Source organism: Pongo abelii, chromosome 17 (assembly GCF_028885655.2).
Source record: "Pongo abelii isolate AG06213 chromosome 17, NHGRI_mPonAbe1-v2.0_pri, whole genome shotgun sequence".
Lineage (NCBI taxonomy): Eukaryota > Metazoa > Chordata > Mammalia > Primates > Hominidae > Pongo > Pongo abelii.
Genome location: NC_072002.2, coordinates 53,540,783 through 53,557,723, shown reverse-complemented (window position 1 = coordinate 53,557,723; position 16,941 = coordinate 53,540,783). Strand labels below are relative to the sequence as shown.

At 36.6% G+C, this 16,941-nt stretch overlaps 1 long non-coding RNA gene across 2 annotated transcripts; it reads right to left on the bottom strand.

Moving 5' to 3' along the window:
* Nucleotides 1–1,486: 1,486 nt before the first annotated feature.
* On the bottom strand, nucleotides 1,487–12,539 carry LOC129051551 (uncharacterized). Of its 2 annotated transcripts, XR_008515917.1 has the most exons (5): nucleotides 12,461–12,539; nucleotides 10,698–10,843; nucleotides 6,967–7,037; nucleotides 6,031–6,167; nucleotides 1,487–1,565 (listed from the first exon to the last, which is right to left on the bottom strand). It is a non-coding gene; the product is annotated as an uncharacterized LOC129051551 (long non-coding RNA). The 2 variants fall into 2 exon arrangements; XR_008515916.2 differs by lacking the exon at nucleotides 1,487–1,565 and having other exon boundaries at nucleotides 5,095–6,167.
* Between the last annotated feature and the right edge of the window lie 4,402 nt (nucleotides 12,540–16,941).

Sequence of the window (16,941 nt, the reverse complement as noted above, 5' to 3'; positions counted from 1 at the left end):
TTAACAATGGTTTTATGGATCAATTGTCAGCCTTTCCTAGTACTAGATGTCAAGGGAGATTTGAATGAAGATGTTTAAATCTTCAAAAGGGGTAGAGACACACACATGTGCTATGTTGAGTTTATGCAAGTGTTCAAAGCAACCAATAAGGTTAATACAAATATACTGACATTATGACAATTTGAATAAAAATCTAGACAATGTACTGGTATTATCATAGTTTTGATTTATAGGAAAGGTAAGAAGAGAAAGGGCAAATGAGAAGGGATGGACTAGAACATTTAGAAGTGTGACAAGAAGGAGAGGCTGGACTTCTGTTAGACAGCAGTGACATTTCCTACCTCTCCTTCATTATCTTAATTATAGTACCTTTCATAAAGACAGTTGCTTATTTTCAAGTTGGAAAAGAGGACTATTGGGCTAAACAATACCCTATACTCAACCTGAACTATAAGAAAACTGAAGAATGAGAATATTTATGGTTGTCTACTTTCCCATTGTCCCACAAAGCTTTGGACAACCACTCTGTTTAGTTCACAGATGGCTCACAAGTTTATCTTTACAATGTTGGGTCTATCTCTGAACCCCTGGATGTTGAAAAAGAACCCACCTTTGAAAAAGAATAATGAGAATGGGAAGATCTGAACTGCTGGAGTGCCCAATGGCAATGATGGGAGAGGATACAGGCAAGTGATAGAATCTAGAAAAAGGATAGAAAAGAAAGACTTACATAATTAAGTTGGTTTGAAGGTAGCAAAGATACTGTGGTGGTTGGGAGCCTAGATATCTGATGGAAATAAATACAAACATGAACAAAGTAAGCAGAGATGCAGGAAGCTAAAGAAATGAAGTTTATATTTTAAAAAGGATATGAGAAGTTTAGTTTGAGGGAAAGAATGACCTGACTATTAGAAAGCAGGTGAGTTTCCTTGTCAGAAACATTCAGAATTAAGTGAAAAAAGAAAAAGCTATGAGAAATATTTGTCATAGGAGTCTTTCTATAAGGGACATTGAGCAACATTGTTAATAATATATTTACCAGCTTTATTTATAGACAAAAATTATAAAGTTAACACATGTTCAGTGATTATCTTGATTGTCAGATAAAGTCAAGAGTTTCAAATAAAATCAAACTCAAAAGTCAAAGTTTCAATCTATACAGACAAATCTATAGGGAAAATAAACAACTTTAGTTATAAGAAACACTATTATAATTATTCAAATTCTCATGCATCTTTTATCCAGTCATCTGGATTCTGCTTTTAATTCAGTATTTGGCCATCCTAGACACTGGATCCACAGTTTAATGGGGAAGACTGGGACTCATAGCTCACAAAGTTTTTCAAATTCTGAAAGCTTGAGTCCTCTTCCTGTTTCTCTTATTACTTATGGCTGCCTGTCTCAGCAAGTTAATCCATTTCTCTATTGAAATTAGTAGTTATTTTATAATATGGTAACTATAATTATGAATTATAAGATAACTCACATATAGATCTTCAGGTGAAGACATATATCTCTCTAACCCCAAATGTGTGTCCAATAGTCTTCTCACCTGCCATCTCCTCCTAAATATTTCAAAGACATTTAAAACTCAATATGGTTAAAACTAAATTAGATAAAAATCATATGATTTCTCACCTCTCCAAATTTATATAATCTTGAAACTAGGAGTAACCCTGACACTAATTAAATATGTTTGATACCATATCAAACATATCCCCCTTATTTCTCTTCATACACCTACCACTTTTGTCCAGGTTGCCATCTTTTTTTTTGGTCTAAGACTTTTATATTAGCCACTTTACTGTTATACCTGTATTTTTCTCTTTTCCACTTTGACTTCTCCATATTCTAGACAACCGTATTTTCAGAAGGAAAATTTGTATCATATTCTCTTTATGTTTAAAATCACTCTAATCTCATTGTTTTTAAACTCTATGTGGCATCTTGCAACTTGGCCTTCAAGACCTGGTATGATGGTATCAACTTAGGAGTACCTCTTCAGCTTTATTGCACAGTTTAATCTATCCCACTTTTTCTGTTTCAGAGTCTGTAGTCTTCTCCTGCTCCTTTCAAGCTCCATGCCTAAACCTCCCTTGCATCTCAATGTTGGCACATCTTACACCACCAACATGAAATGTTTTTCTCTGTCATCAGTCATTATCTTCATAATTGTTCAATTGACGTTTCTTCAGAAAAGTGTCTCTAACTTTCCTGATTGCGATCAAACAAATACTCCTACAACTCATGAAATCAAGCACTTCAACTTTAGAGTATTATCAATGTTACAGTTTTACATTGGTTTGTGTGGTTGATAACTTTTGTCTATTTTACTGGCATAAACATTCTATAAGACAAGGACTCTGTTGGCTTTTGTTCATCACTGTATTCCCACTACCTCAGACTGTACTTGGCATATATTAAGCATTTTGTGAAGACTTGTTACATGGATAATTGTATTAATCAATGAATCAAAAGGTACATCATAGCCCAGATAAACACAAGTATCATATCTTTTTGCCCTTACTAGAAATATGGTGAGAGGTCGGTCAATATGCATGATATTAATATAAAAAGTAATTAATTGTTGAGGTTCTTTTTCAGTAAACTTCAAAGGAATGCATTATTCCAGTGAGGATCTTCTGGATGGCCAAACTTGATATGCAATTAAGGGGGTCAGACTATTTTCAAGTTATGCTATAAAAACTTAGAGTGAGAAGGCAATAGAAGAAAGAAATGCAGCAGGCCAGAGCCAGTTGGCAGTAATGAGGAAAAGAGCGATTGCCAACAACTGCACTTTTCAGGGAGACAAAAATGTGATCAAAACCATTAAAACCTCAGGGATCAAGTCAGTGTACTTGCCAGTCAGCAATCAAATCTTCATCCAATGTACCAGAAAAGCCACTGGCAAGATACCAGGGCCAATTTGTATTTGGTTATGAAGTGTCTTCATTGTCATCAACCTTAGGAGTGTAATGTTTCACCTGCCAATTGTCCTAAAAAAGTTGTTCAACAGAACATCCAAACAAAAGCCCCTGCCATCAGTCCTGAGACAGATAATGCCAACACAGATTAGAAACTCCAGAACACATATATCACTGAACTCTCTTAAGTCCCAGTTTTGTGTTAGGCATGGAACTATTTTCTGGGGTGTGTGTGTTTGTTGGGAGGAGGGGGAAGTTGAAGGAGGGGGAATTAAAGTCCTTGACTTTAAAGAGCTTTTTTAATCTTAGCATTAAACAGTCTTGGCTTCCTTCTGCAATCTGAAGTTGACTAAGAAACTTACAAAGGGTTTACTGTGCCCCATGCATTGTTGTAAGTGTTTCATGTAAATTACTTAAGTTAACCTTCATGACAAATCCATATGATAGATATTACTATCTCCTTTGAGAAAATTAGGAAACAGAGGCATTGGGAGGTTATAAAACTTGTCTGAGGTAGGAACTGAACACAATCTGTGTTACTGCAAAACCTGTGTGTCAGTCACTGCAGGATTTAGCCTCCAACCTCTTTGCCAACTCCAAATATAAGCTATAATGTATATTTGGTGGAAACCTTGGGGAACATAATCTAAAAATAGTGGTTCTGACATATCATGTGATGCCTTACATTTATGTATTAATTCAATGGTACGTGCAGAGAAAAAAAGCAAACTAAATATTTGAGTCTCATAAGATTTATCTCTGTTGATTTTCATAAACACAAGTAAAACAGATGCAAACACCTTAGCTATCTATATTATTTTGCTCATGGTGGAATCTTAAGTGAAATTATTCACAATTACCCTAGTTGACCTTGTAACTTGGCAAGCATGCATGCAATCTCAGTTTGTCTCTGAAGCAGAAATCAAACTACGGTGTAGTTAAAAAGCCATGACTACTTTCTACCAGGTTCATCTCTTTTGGACTGTTTTGGTTTGAAAATAAAAGGTGGCATGTGCCTCCTGGTCACCAACACATAGTTATTATGGGAATGGACTAGAAACCAGCTATTATTATGTGGGATATGATAGTACAGCATTGTACTAGAGCTAGAAAAATAGTAATAACAAAATGACCCCATTTAAAATGTTTCAGGAGATTCACCAAGAGAAGTTTGGACACCCTATAAAATCATTATATTGTTATTTCTGGGTAAGAGTGTTAGGTACCTGAAGTCTTCATTAGCTCTCTGCCACTAGCCCCTGAATAAGAGGTCTCTAGTGAAGAAATAGAAGAGACTAGAAAAGTCATACTTACTGAATCATCATCATCATCATCATCATCATCATCCTGCTTGATATAATTTTTTTATCTTTTGTTAAACAAGGATGTCGTGACTCAGTGAAGTGAGCTGTAAGTTGTATATTAACTATGGGACCTGAATGGCCATTTGCTATCATCTTCACACCCAGGGGAGTCTTTTAACTTCTTTGGTTGTCTTCATCAATGGTATTCATCACCTCATAAGCCTTACATGCTTACTTAAATAGTTTGAATGATGAGTGATAGTGAGTCAACAATAACTTTACTTAGTGGCTTCAGGAGTGAATTTAAAAAAACATTCTTATCTCTCCCCACTCACTTCAGCTACCCAATTTCTTTAACGGTACATAGCCCACAATGCATTTTTCTTTGAGAAGCAGAATACCTATGATTTATAATGATATCTGTATAAGGAAGATTTAAGTCAGCATGTGTCCTCTGCAGTGTTTGCATTTCATACATTATTTTTCAGTTTTGATTTTTGTTTTAGTTTTTGGCAGACGATTAAAGGAACATCAGACATCTGTAAGACAATAGATACTGTGTGTGGGTGGGGAGGATGGGGTAGTGAAAGGGCTTCCAGTGTCTCTGAAATCACACAGCAGAGAGACCCACTTATCTGCCAATGACTGACTAGCTGGCACTGTAGAGGGGGGACAGGCAGCGACAGATAAAGTGGTTCTCACTCAATGCACTTGTGCCTAAGCCTCCAAATGGCACCCACAACATCCTTTCCATGCAGCAAGCTCCCTTGACATTAGAGAAAATATCACCGATACCAGCTTGCCATATGGGCATCTCCAGGCAGGGCATCTGCTGTGTGCTGTGGCGGCACATGGTGGAGACAAGAAAGGTTTAACATTTTTTATTAGTGTATGCCATAGACAGTTGAACTCCATTATAATGTCTGCAGGAAGAATCTGATCCATTCCATTATCACAGTGACAAAGAGAAAGGATGGCTTATGATTCCAGAAAGGTCAGAGAGAACTAGTATTCAGCTGTAAGCACTCAAGGTATGATGATAATAATGGGAGAAAGGCTTTAAAAGATGAAGTTTACAGTCAGATGAAAATTAACATTTAAAAAGAAAGCCTGATCTATGAGATATCCCTATTCCTCTCTATTTCTTTCTCCTGGAAATTGCTGGTTGTTAGTGTATTTATATAAAAATATGTTCTTTCTCCTTCAAAAATCCATATCTGCTCTCTGATTCTTTCCACACTGAAGTATTAGAAGGAGATGCCTGTTGCTATGGGAGTGATTTCGATGTCACGAATGGAAGATAATTGTTTCATTGTGTGATTAAACAAAGGAAGGAAATGAATTGGGAAGGGAAAGCAGGTGGCTTATCTGTGTTTCTGGCTGTAGGTAGCTAATTATTAATCCTTTGGCAATCCTGGGAATAATATTAATCATAAGAAAACTCCTGGGGTACAGAAGTGAATGGGGTGTGATGTGTACTTGAACCAGAATTCAGATTTTATAGTGACATGTCTAAAATAGTGACTAAAAATTACTTGTTTCAGAACATTATCTGCATGACTAACAATAAATTCAGACAACTGGTTGCTCCCTCCTGAAAACTTCTCTGATTAATAAAAAACTCTGTGATATATGTTTACTCTCACTCATCCACTTCTTTTTTTTTTTTTTTTTTGACAAAAAGAGGTAAAAGGGTTATCTGAATTCATAAAGTACTTCCCCCGTCACTACATGGGCTGAAGGAATAAGCGTCAGAATTACTTAGACAAATTTTTCCCCCTCTCTTCACTTGATGCCCTTACCCTCATCTCAGGATACCTCTTTTCACCTTTTTAACTTAATAGTCAGGAGATACTATGTGAAGTGAATCTAGTGTTTGGTGTTTGAGACTGCAGCTTTAAGATGGCTCAATCAAGTCTATGTAGACTGCAGCTTCCACCTAATCAAAATAAACAAAACATGTTAGCACTGTTTGTTGCAATCAAATTAAATCTTAAAATGAAGATCTCACTCTAAATCTCACCCTCATTATTTCATCCTAAATTGAACTTTCAGTATCAACCCTAATGTTACCAGACTTTCTGGCCAGTAGCCACTTTGTCTGAGATCATCATGACCAAGGGTGCTATGCTGAACCTGATAGGCATACAACTCTGTATCCCTTTGACTTTTGTCCCCTGTACTCAATAAATCCTTGATCTTACAATCTTCCTCCTCCACTCCTATAATCAGATGTCCATCCAGATAATATGATGCTCTTACTGCTAAGATAACTGCTCAATCCAAAGATATTAGTCCTTATTGCTCTAGAGCAATATTTAATACTATGGACCAATATCTTCTTTTCCATTTTTTTCTCCCTATATTTTCATTCTCTCCTTTTACCTTTCTAGACATCTTTTGATGTATTTTCTCACCATTCGTTTATTCTAACCATACTCAAAATGTATGTAGGACTTTAAGTCCTTTTTTTTTCTTCTGCTCTTCTCTCTACATATTTTGCAAAGAAAATGGCATTTATATGTTTCCCATCCATGGTTCCATCTACCCTCTATTTCCTCAAACCATGTGGACCCTCAAATCAAAATATCAAGCTCAGACATTTTGGCTATACTCTGACTTCATATTAGCCACCACTACCTGAATATCACATAGGCAGCTCTTATGCAATTCAACTCCAATAAAAGTTCATTAATTGAATAAGAACTTGACTTTCTCCATGTACAAAGCTTTCTTACCTTAGGAATCCCCTGTTTCAGTGCATGGCCAACTTATGTAATGATTTCCAAAGTCCAGTTAATTTCATATTCTGCAGGGAAAAAAAGGAAGCAAAAAAAAAGCAGACCATAACAAAAGCAGATAGCAAGAGGGCCAATTAAAAAATATATTAGTAATTACATTAAATATAAGTGGTCTAAAGTAATGGCAGAGATTGTAATATTGAATAAACAATGTAAATTAAAGTTAATGGCACCTAGTTGAAAGACACTTTAAGTAAAAGGATCTAAATAGCTTAAAAGTAAAAGGATAGAAATACACATCTCATGATAAGAGTAACCAAAGGGAATTGAAGAGGCATGGTTAATATTTTATATTTTATTTTTGAATAACATTTATATTTTATAAATATTTTAAAGCACGTTTTCAATGGTGTTTATTTAATATTTTAAAATTTGTCTCCTCTTTCCTTTACATATGCTCTCCTGGTGCAAAGCTATTACTAACAAAGAAAAGACTGCTTCTGTAATACAACAACAAATTTATTGAACTAAAAGTTGAGACTGACATCTGAGCACATTGGGCTCCTCATACCTCTGAATAAACAGGCAAATAAATGAGTTACTATACCAGCAGAGGTAATTGATCCTGATTATCAGACGAAAATTGAGTTGCTATCTGTCACAAAATAAGGGTAAGTTATAGTATGTCCAGAATATAGAAGATTCTTCAGAGCATCTTTTGGTACTGTCATTTCCTGTAATTAAAAGCAATGTGTTGCAGGAAGTCAGGGACCCCAAATGGAGGGACCGGCTGAAGCCATGGCAGAAGAACGTGGATTGTGAAGATTTCATGGACATTTATTAGTTCCCCAAATTAATACTTTCATAATTTCCTATGCCTGTCTTTACTGCATCTCTAAACAAAAATTGTGAGGATTTCATGGACACTTATCACTTCCCCCATCAATACCCTTGTGATTTCCTATGCCTGTCTTTACTTTAATCTCTTAATCCCGTCAGCTGAGGAAGATGTATGTCGCCTCAGGACCATGTGATAATTGCGTTAACTGCACAAATTGTAGAGCATGTGTGTTTGAACAATATGAAATCTGGGCACCTTGAAAAAAGAACAGGATAACAGCAATTGTTCAGGGAATAAGAGAGATAACCTTAAACTCTGACCGCCGGTGAGCCGGGTCTCTTCTTTCAAAAGCAAATGGGAGAAATATCTCTGAATTCTTTTTCTCAGCAAGGAACATCCGTGGGAAAGAGAATACGTGCCTGGGGGTAGGTCTATAGATGGCCCCCTTGGGTGTGGGCATCTTCTATGGTCTGTAGACTGTAGGGGTGAAATAAGCCCCAGTCTCCCATAGCACTCCCAGGCTTATTAGGAAGAAGAAATTCCCACCTAATAAATTTTGGTCTGACTGGTTGCTCTCAAAACCCTGTCTCTTGATAAGATGTTATCAATGACAATGGTGCCCAAAACTTCATTAGCAATTTTAATTTCACCCCGGTCCTGTGGTCCTGTGATCTCACCCTGCCTCCATTTGCCTTGTGATATTCTATTACCTTGTGAAATAAGCGATCTCTGTGACCCACATCTATTCATACACTCCCTCCCCTTTTGAAAGTCTCTAATAAAAACTTGCTGGTTTTGCGGCTTGTGGGGCATCACAGAACCTACTGACATGTGATGTCTCCCCTGGATGCCCAGCTTTAAAATTTCTCTCTTTTGTACTCTGTCCCTTTATTTCTCAAACCGGCCGATGCTTAGGGAAAATAGAAAAGAACCTATGTGACTATCGGAGCAGGTTCCCCGATAGCAATGGAAAACTACAGTAACACAGTTTAAGCAGAATGTATAATGGCCCAAATCTTTCCGCACTAAAGATTTGGGTAGCCCCATCAGGCAAAGAACAAGGTACAGCCATATGACCTGCTGCAGAAATAAAGGCAGTAATGATAATGAACATTTCTACTTTATTTTGTTATAAATATGTGGCAGATACATTTGATCTTTGAACAACACAGGTGTGAGCTGCACAGGTTCATTTCTATGCAGATTTTCTTCTCCCTTTGCCACACCTGAGATAGCAAGGCCAACTCTTCCTCTTTCTTCCCCTCCTAAGCCTACTCGACATGAAGATAATGAGGATGAAGACTTTCATTATTCAGTTAACAAATACTAAATATATTTTCTCTTCTTTATGACTTTATTGATAATATTTTCTTTCCTCAAGCTTACTTTTTTTTTTCCTGAAACAGGGTCTCACTCTGTTGCCCAGGCTGTAGTACAGAGATGCAATCACAGCTCACTTTAGCCTCAACCTTCCTGGGTTCAGGTGATCCTCTCACCTCAGCCTCCCAAGTAGCTGGGACTACAGATGTGCACCACCACACAAGGCTAATTTTTGTATTTTTTGTAGAGACAGAGTTTTGTCATGTTGCCCAGCTGGTCTTGAACTCCTGAGCTCAAGTGATTCCACCAGTCTTGGCATCTCTAAGTGCTGGAATTACAGGTGTGAGCCATCACAGCCAGCCCAGTCATACATATAACACACAAAATATGTGTTAATTGACTGTTTATGTTATTAGCAAGGCTTCCAGTCAACAGTAGGTTATTAGTGGTTAAGTTTTGGGGTAGTCAAAAGTTGCACACAGATTTTCAATTTTGTGAGGGGTTTATGTGCCAAACCTCCAAATTGTTCAGGTATCATCTGTATTTCCTCTCATATTCTCATTATCATCTAACACAAAGTGTATTAATAGCAGGTAACTTTATATCACAATATTTAAGTTACAGGATATTAAGAAGACTAGGGAAAATCACTCAAAGACTTTCCATTCTTTTTTTTTTCAGAGTTAGTTGTTTTTGGTGTGCAGAGTGTAGTACTATAATTACAGGTGGAAAAAATGACTTTGTTATTATCTTTATTTGTAGATTAAGCATGTCTTAAGGAGCTGTATGTGAGTGCCCAGTTGACAAGAAGTGAACTGTGATGGCCAGTTCTATGTATCAACTTGGCTAGGTTATAGTGCTCAGCTATTTACATATTAAACTTGGTGTTGCTCTGAAAGTATTTTGTAGGTATGGTTGACACCTACAGTTGACTTTAAAAGAGATTATCATAGATAATCTGGGTGGGACTGATTCCATTGGTTGGAAGGCCTTTGAGCAGAAGTAAAAAAAAAAGTTCTTCTTGTGAAATGAAGCTTCAGCTTGTGCTTCCTATTTTCCAGCTGGCCCTTCCTGATGCCCTGTCCTCTGGAATTTGACCTACCTAGCCAGCTCTCACAATGGCATAATCCAATTCTTTGCAATAAATCTCTTAATATCCTCCTGGTTTTATTTCTCTGGGTAAACACTGACTGATACAGATATGTACTAAAATTTTAGTGATGCTTTTTCTCTGGATGATTAAACTATCAGTATTTTTCTACTTCTTGCTTATTTTAAATAAAATTGGGAAAATAATTATTTCTTTAAAAAATGCTACCCTCTAAGTTTCTTTCGAAATTGTCTACCCAAATATTCTGTACATTTTTTTTAACCTTTGAATTGGGTCCATGCTATTATTGCTCTTTTCACTGTGCATTGAAATTTTTTGTGTCTATTTTTCTCTCCTACTATTGTGCTTGCTCTGGTGCAAAGGTAAATCTAATGCAAATACATGTGAATCAGATACTCTTTTATTAAAGTTAGGTGTTACTAATAAAATTATGATACATGGTCACCCTTCTGATACCTGAGCTCTTGTCTGCAATTGGTCATAACTTCTTATACACATCTTGCTGCCAGAGACATCAGCCCATTTCTTGAGCACAATTTCTGTTTTTGGGGTCTTAGTGTAGAGTCTTGCATGATCTTATCTGATCTATTTTCTACATGACACTTTTAGGAGAAAAGCATTGAGAAATAAAAGGTTAGAGTGGGATGAGACAAACAGAGTTCAATTTTCTTATTAACCTGCTACACCCCAGTTAGTCGCAATCCAAATATTCCATCTCTCGTCTGGAGTTGCTGTGTGTCAGATGTTTGATATTGAAATACAAATTATATGACCCAAGAAAATGAAGCATCTGTGGTTAAGGACAACAATTAAAGGAGGTGTTGTGAATAGTCAGCCTAACTATTATAGTGTGAAATGGAGAAACAACAGAATCGCAACACATTGATGTGAGGGGTTGTTGGCTGCATATCTCTAAGTGTAGCACTTGCCTACTCGTAACCAACTTAAAAAATTTTTGCTTGTAGTATTTTGCTAAGCTAGTTTGAAATACTTAACATTCACATACACAGGTGTGAGTGTATGCCCTCATACACTCACCCACACCCACCCACCCACATATATATATACACACACATATATGTCACATGTCATTTTCCAACATAAATTACTGAATATGAAGGTCTATTCATAAATTACTGAATTTGAAGTACTATCCTTCTCTTAGCTAGGTAAAAAAATCTTCCTTTTAGCCCAAGAATATTCAGGATAAATTAAGAATAGATATAAACCTAAGTGGTTATTTAACATTAGAATTATCTGGGGAACTTTGGAAAAAATGGCTTTGCCTGAGCTGCACTTCTAAAGATATAGCCCAGAAATGAGCATAGGCCTCTCAGATTATAAACTCGATTTCCTGTTCCTTTAATTTCTGGTGAAATTTAGGTTAGCTCTGATTCCTTCATCTCTAAGTTAAGATGCTGGATTATGTTAAATATAGAAAAGAAATAGTTTTCATAAAGGTTAACTGTATGTTTTGGAGCTCCAAATAAAACAGAACAAAACCACAGAGCACGAGGGAAAAAAACATACTATCTTTTCAGTGATTTTAATGGGACAAAATACCTGGAAAGAAAGATTTGACAGCCTGTGTCTTAGGCAATGCACCAAAAGATGAGTTCATCACTTTTTCAATAAAATCAAGGTTATTAAGATAGAAAAATTATTAATAGAGATGAAGAAGACGTAGAAAGTATGGACATTTATGAACTGGAGGGTAAGGACATTTGTGAACTGGAGGGTAAGGATATTTGAAGCACGTGGACTTAGGTAAAGAAAAAAAGAAGGAGACATACTATTGTTAAAGTTTTGTAGACTGCCCATGCAGATAAAGAAAATGGATGTTGCATGTTTTATAATCATCTCACATTTGTGATATAAATAATGATTAGAGAGCATTAGTTTCTGCTTTCCTTTTTCAGCTAGTAATTGAATGTCAGACAACTGCTTATATTTTCTGTCATGATTTCATACTCTAGAAGGTAGAAGATAAATATTAGAAAATTCCCAGTGGGCCATACTAAATCCTATCATTTATGCTCCTTCTCTTCCAAACACCAAGGCTAATACTGACATGAGACATGACATATCCAAGCCCTTTTAGAATCATTATATGGTTTTCCATCATGCTTCCCCAACAGACTGTTCATCTAAACGTGATGATGTTTTCCTGTCCTGAACACCAGTCTTTCTCATTCAAATACCTTAATTCCCTCTCTTACCTCCATGAGTAAGACTTCTGGTAACAGAGTTTTGCGCTAGAACTCAGTGCCAAACACTACACCTCTCCACCAATCTGGCAGCATGCATTTTTAGAATCCCCTAGAACTGTAGTTCTGTTATGATCATAATCTCCTGACTTGTAGTCGTAGCAATAAAGCTGAGCCTCATGGCTGGATCCCATTTCCTGTTGACATATCATCCCTAATCATGATTGTCTGCCTGCTTGTATTTGTCCATTTCCCCATATATGTGCTCCTTTGACTTTGGGGTAACATCTCTTGCTCAATATGTGACTTCTCTCTTACCTTCCGTCTTCAGCCTAGTAGTTATTTAATCTAGGTGGTGAAATGTGCTGTGATGGTCTCTGTTTGTACCTTAAAAACTCGTCAGTCTTTTTTTCTTATCCATGTCTCCTAGGGGTACAAGCAGTTTTCCAGTCTTGACCCTTTATCTGTTGACCAGGCTAAGGCAGAAACCAGCTAAATTCTGGATTTAATCTTGAGCAGCCAAAAAGATCAGCTTTTGAAGTGGATCTGCTTTTATTCTTGGCAAAAGTTTGGCGGAGACCAACCGGAGTGGTGACAAAGTTCTTCAACATCAAGCCAAATGTAATACAAGGAATTATGGATAGTGCTTAATCTAAAATAAAGAAATTCCACATCTCCCTAAAAAGTTATTGGCTTCAAGAATGAAAACAAAAGAAGCATATTTGTCTCAATCCAAACACAGACACCAGAAAGACAAACCAGGACTACACAGCAAAGTAGCTTGCAGGATAATACATTGAAAAATTTAATTGTGCATAAATCATGCACAAAGTAGATACCACAAATTCTGTATTTGGCAAGGCTTCGGTTCCTTTGCATAATTCTTTCATTTTCATCTTGCTGCTTCCATTCTTTTCATCGAAAAAACTACATAAAACAAAGACATAAACTGTATGCAATTAAAATGAGAAAATAGCTGAAAGGAATGTATTGATAATTATGTTAAAATCTATACCATAAGTATTCTTGCATTGTTAGGCATCTAATTTTTCATGTGTTGACATCAGCATCTCAGTTCTCTCTAACATCTGAAAGCTTTTTTTTTTTTAAGACAACTTCTTTTAGAGTGAACAAACTTATGTATCACCGAGTTGACAAAAGTATAACTATATCCTACAGAAAAAGACCTCAAGTAAACCTCCAGCAGCCATCTGGACTTCCATGAAAACAGAACAATCAGTGAGACGCAGAACTTGGAGGAGACAGTTCCCATAGACTGAAGCACGTGCTGAAGCAAAGCTCACACTTGCAGGATTAGAAGAGGTTGACCGAAAGAAGGAAGGACATGGACAGCTATGTTGTTGTGGAGTCCTGTTTTATAGTCATAACCTTGAGTCAAGTGGGTTTGTCTGGACAGACAGAATGTGTTGCCTTTACTTATAGGGAAGGCACCGGACATAGACAGCCTCAAGGACATTTGGTCTAGCCTTTCAGTATCCTTTCTCTTAATTATCTTACCTCATCCATGAAACTGGTATGTACGATTTTTCCTTTCTTTCTCAATCCTTTAAAAAATTAAAGCTCTAAATCTCATTTCCACTGAGATTTTAATGTTGCATTGTAACTTAAGATAAAACCTTGCTCTGATGTTAAAAATATTAAAGTAAGAAGCAATATGGCATAGTGCTTATGAGCAGGACTACATAGTTCTTTCTGAATACAAATCTCAGATAAAACACTGTCTCAGTGATCAACCAGGTTAAGCAACCTTTTTAGTGCCTCAATTATTCCATTTGTAAAATTGTAATAATGATAGTACTAACCTATAAGATTGTGGTGAGGATTAAGTCAGATAATACAAAAGAAGCATTTAGAGAATTACCTGGCATTATCTACCATTTATTGAATTTTTATGGTTAAGAAGAATAAGGAAAAGCAGAAGAAAAGGAAAAGAGAAAAAATACATAAGAAGAAGGAAGAGCGGTAAGCTCTAATAAATTACAACAAATGGTAATGTAGAAAACATTTGTTAGCCCTTAATATAAGCCAGGCACTGTGTTCAATGCTTTTAAACCTCATTACTGTTCTTTGAAGTGGATAACATTATTTCTTCCATTTTAAAGATAGGAATTCTAAAGACAACTTTGTCAATATTATTCATGTAATAAATGACAGAATTTGACCAAGACAATAGAGAATGAACTCTTAATCACTGTATTGTTTTATTGTTTGAAAATAGATTTTAAGTTCTTATTCAATGTTAATGAATCACATCAAAATAAAGCCAATCAAAATTGACAGCAATTAATTTATATATATATATTTTTCCCTCCCTCTAGTGGGATATAGTGGGAAAACATTCGAATAGGCAATTAAGATACTAGTGTTTGGGCTGGGCACAGTGGCTCAAGCCTGTAATCCCAGCACTTTGGGAGGCTGAGGTGGGTGGAACACCTGAGGTCAGGAGTTCGAGACCAGCCTGGCCAACATGGTGAAACCTCGTCACTACTAAAAATACAAAAATTAGCCAGGCATGGTGGCATGTGCCTGTAATCCCAGCTGCTCTGGAGGCTGAGGCAGGAGAATCGCTTGAACCCAGGAGGCAGAGGTTGCAGTGAGCCAAGATCGCACCACTGCACTTCAGTCTGGGCAACAGAGCAAGACTCTGTCTCAAAAATAAATAAATAAATAAAATTTAAAAAGAGACTTGTGTTTGTTGCTAATTTGTTGAGAGATCTGTGTATGACACATGGAAGTGGATTGAAAACATGTAGAACACCAAACACATGAAAAATATAACAAAACATTTTGCAGGGACTCTTGAGGAATTTGGTACACTAATGGTATCCAATCTTATTTACATTGCACAAACTTGCTGCCTGAATCTTACATGGCATAGACTTGAAAAGAGATTGAAAATGTTATATTCCAAACATTTCAGATACTATGTTCATTAAAAGTATATGCTCTCTGCTTCTCTGCCATTAACTAGTTTTTGGCTGCTTGCATTCTTCTGTGTTTCTCAGTCAGGTGAAGCTTCCTGTTGTCTTTGTACCCAGCTATATTGTCACATTTTCTCCTGGATTAGCAACATCCAGAAGAGTACAGGCACCTAAGGAGACAAAAAATCTACTCCAAGGAGGCCCTGCCGTATAATTATTGTTAAAGTTCATTACGGTGGCAATGGAGAGAAATAGAGCATTCATAATTTGGTTAAGGAAGAACTTGAACGTCAAAGCCGACTACTATGGTGCGGAGCAGTGTCAGAGCAACGTGGTTTGCTCTGCACTGGAGTGGCTTGTGCACCAATCAACACACCCTTATGTAAGCAACACATACAGCATGTCCAGGGCAGAAAGCAGCAATTAGATCAACGTTTGGCCCCACAGGGAGCTGAGTCACAGAGTCAGAATTGAGTCAGAATTGGTGAAATTAGGAAGTAGACACAGTTTTTACAACTCATCATCTCCCCGTTTTTTCTCTACTTATTTTTCCCCACGTTCCTGAAACTAGTGTCTCACATTGACCTCACAATCCACAGTCCTTCACTGAGTCTGGTTTCACAACCTTAGACCAGTGGCTCATTTGGCCTTTGTTGTTTAACTTGCTTTGTGTCATGTACTGTCATTAAAGGCAGCAGGGCCCTCCCCCAATCAGAAGAGGTGGCCTTCTCCTCTTATGCTCCTGAAATTGCTATTTATTAAGCACTGGAAAATATATATATGGTGTTAGGATTTATTAGTGATATTTTACAAATAAGAAAACTGAGGTTCTCATTAACAAAGTGACTGGCCCTACATTACATAATCAGTAAAGTAGAAATTCAAAATCACACCTAACCAAATGCAAAATATAAGCATTTTATTATAACATCATCTCTGTTTGCTGTAAATAGGCTGTGTAGACACAATAGTGCCCTCTTTCCCCAAACATTTTATGAAAAGTGCAAAGTTCACTGTTCTGTAGGTGTAGATTAGTTTCTGGAATTCAGCATTAGTGTAAGAAAAAGAAGGAAAAAGAGAAAATAAAAAAAAAGGGAGGAACCAGCATGGAAAACAACCTATTCTCATATTTTAAGTAACAGGCTTTGATGTTTCCGATTATTTTTGTTTTGTTTTGAAAGTCATAACCTCTTCACTAGACATACTATTTATTTTCAGTGACGTAAGCCAGCAAATCTCTGTTCTATACATCCTAAAAGCATGAGTTAATTTGGCAAAAGACTCATGTAAGTGTTCTGCCCTTTCTTGCTCCTGGTGTTTTATTTCTGCTGTCATATTCCTGTTTTTTCCCCCAAATTTTCTAAAATGCTGTTTCAAACCCCTCCTATGACTCTGAAAATAAGTATCATTTAAAACCTATAACTGATTAATCAATTCATTTTTTATGTCAGGAATGGGTTTGGGACAAAAATGTTTCCATCAAAAGAAGTTGCTTGCTTCTGCCTTTTCCCTTCTTGAAGGTGTGTGTGGTGATGGTGTATTCTGGAGCCT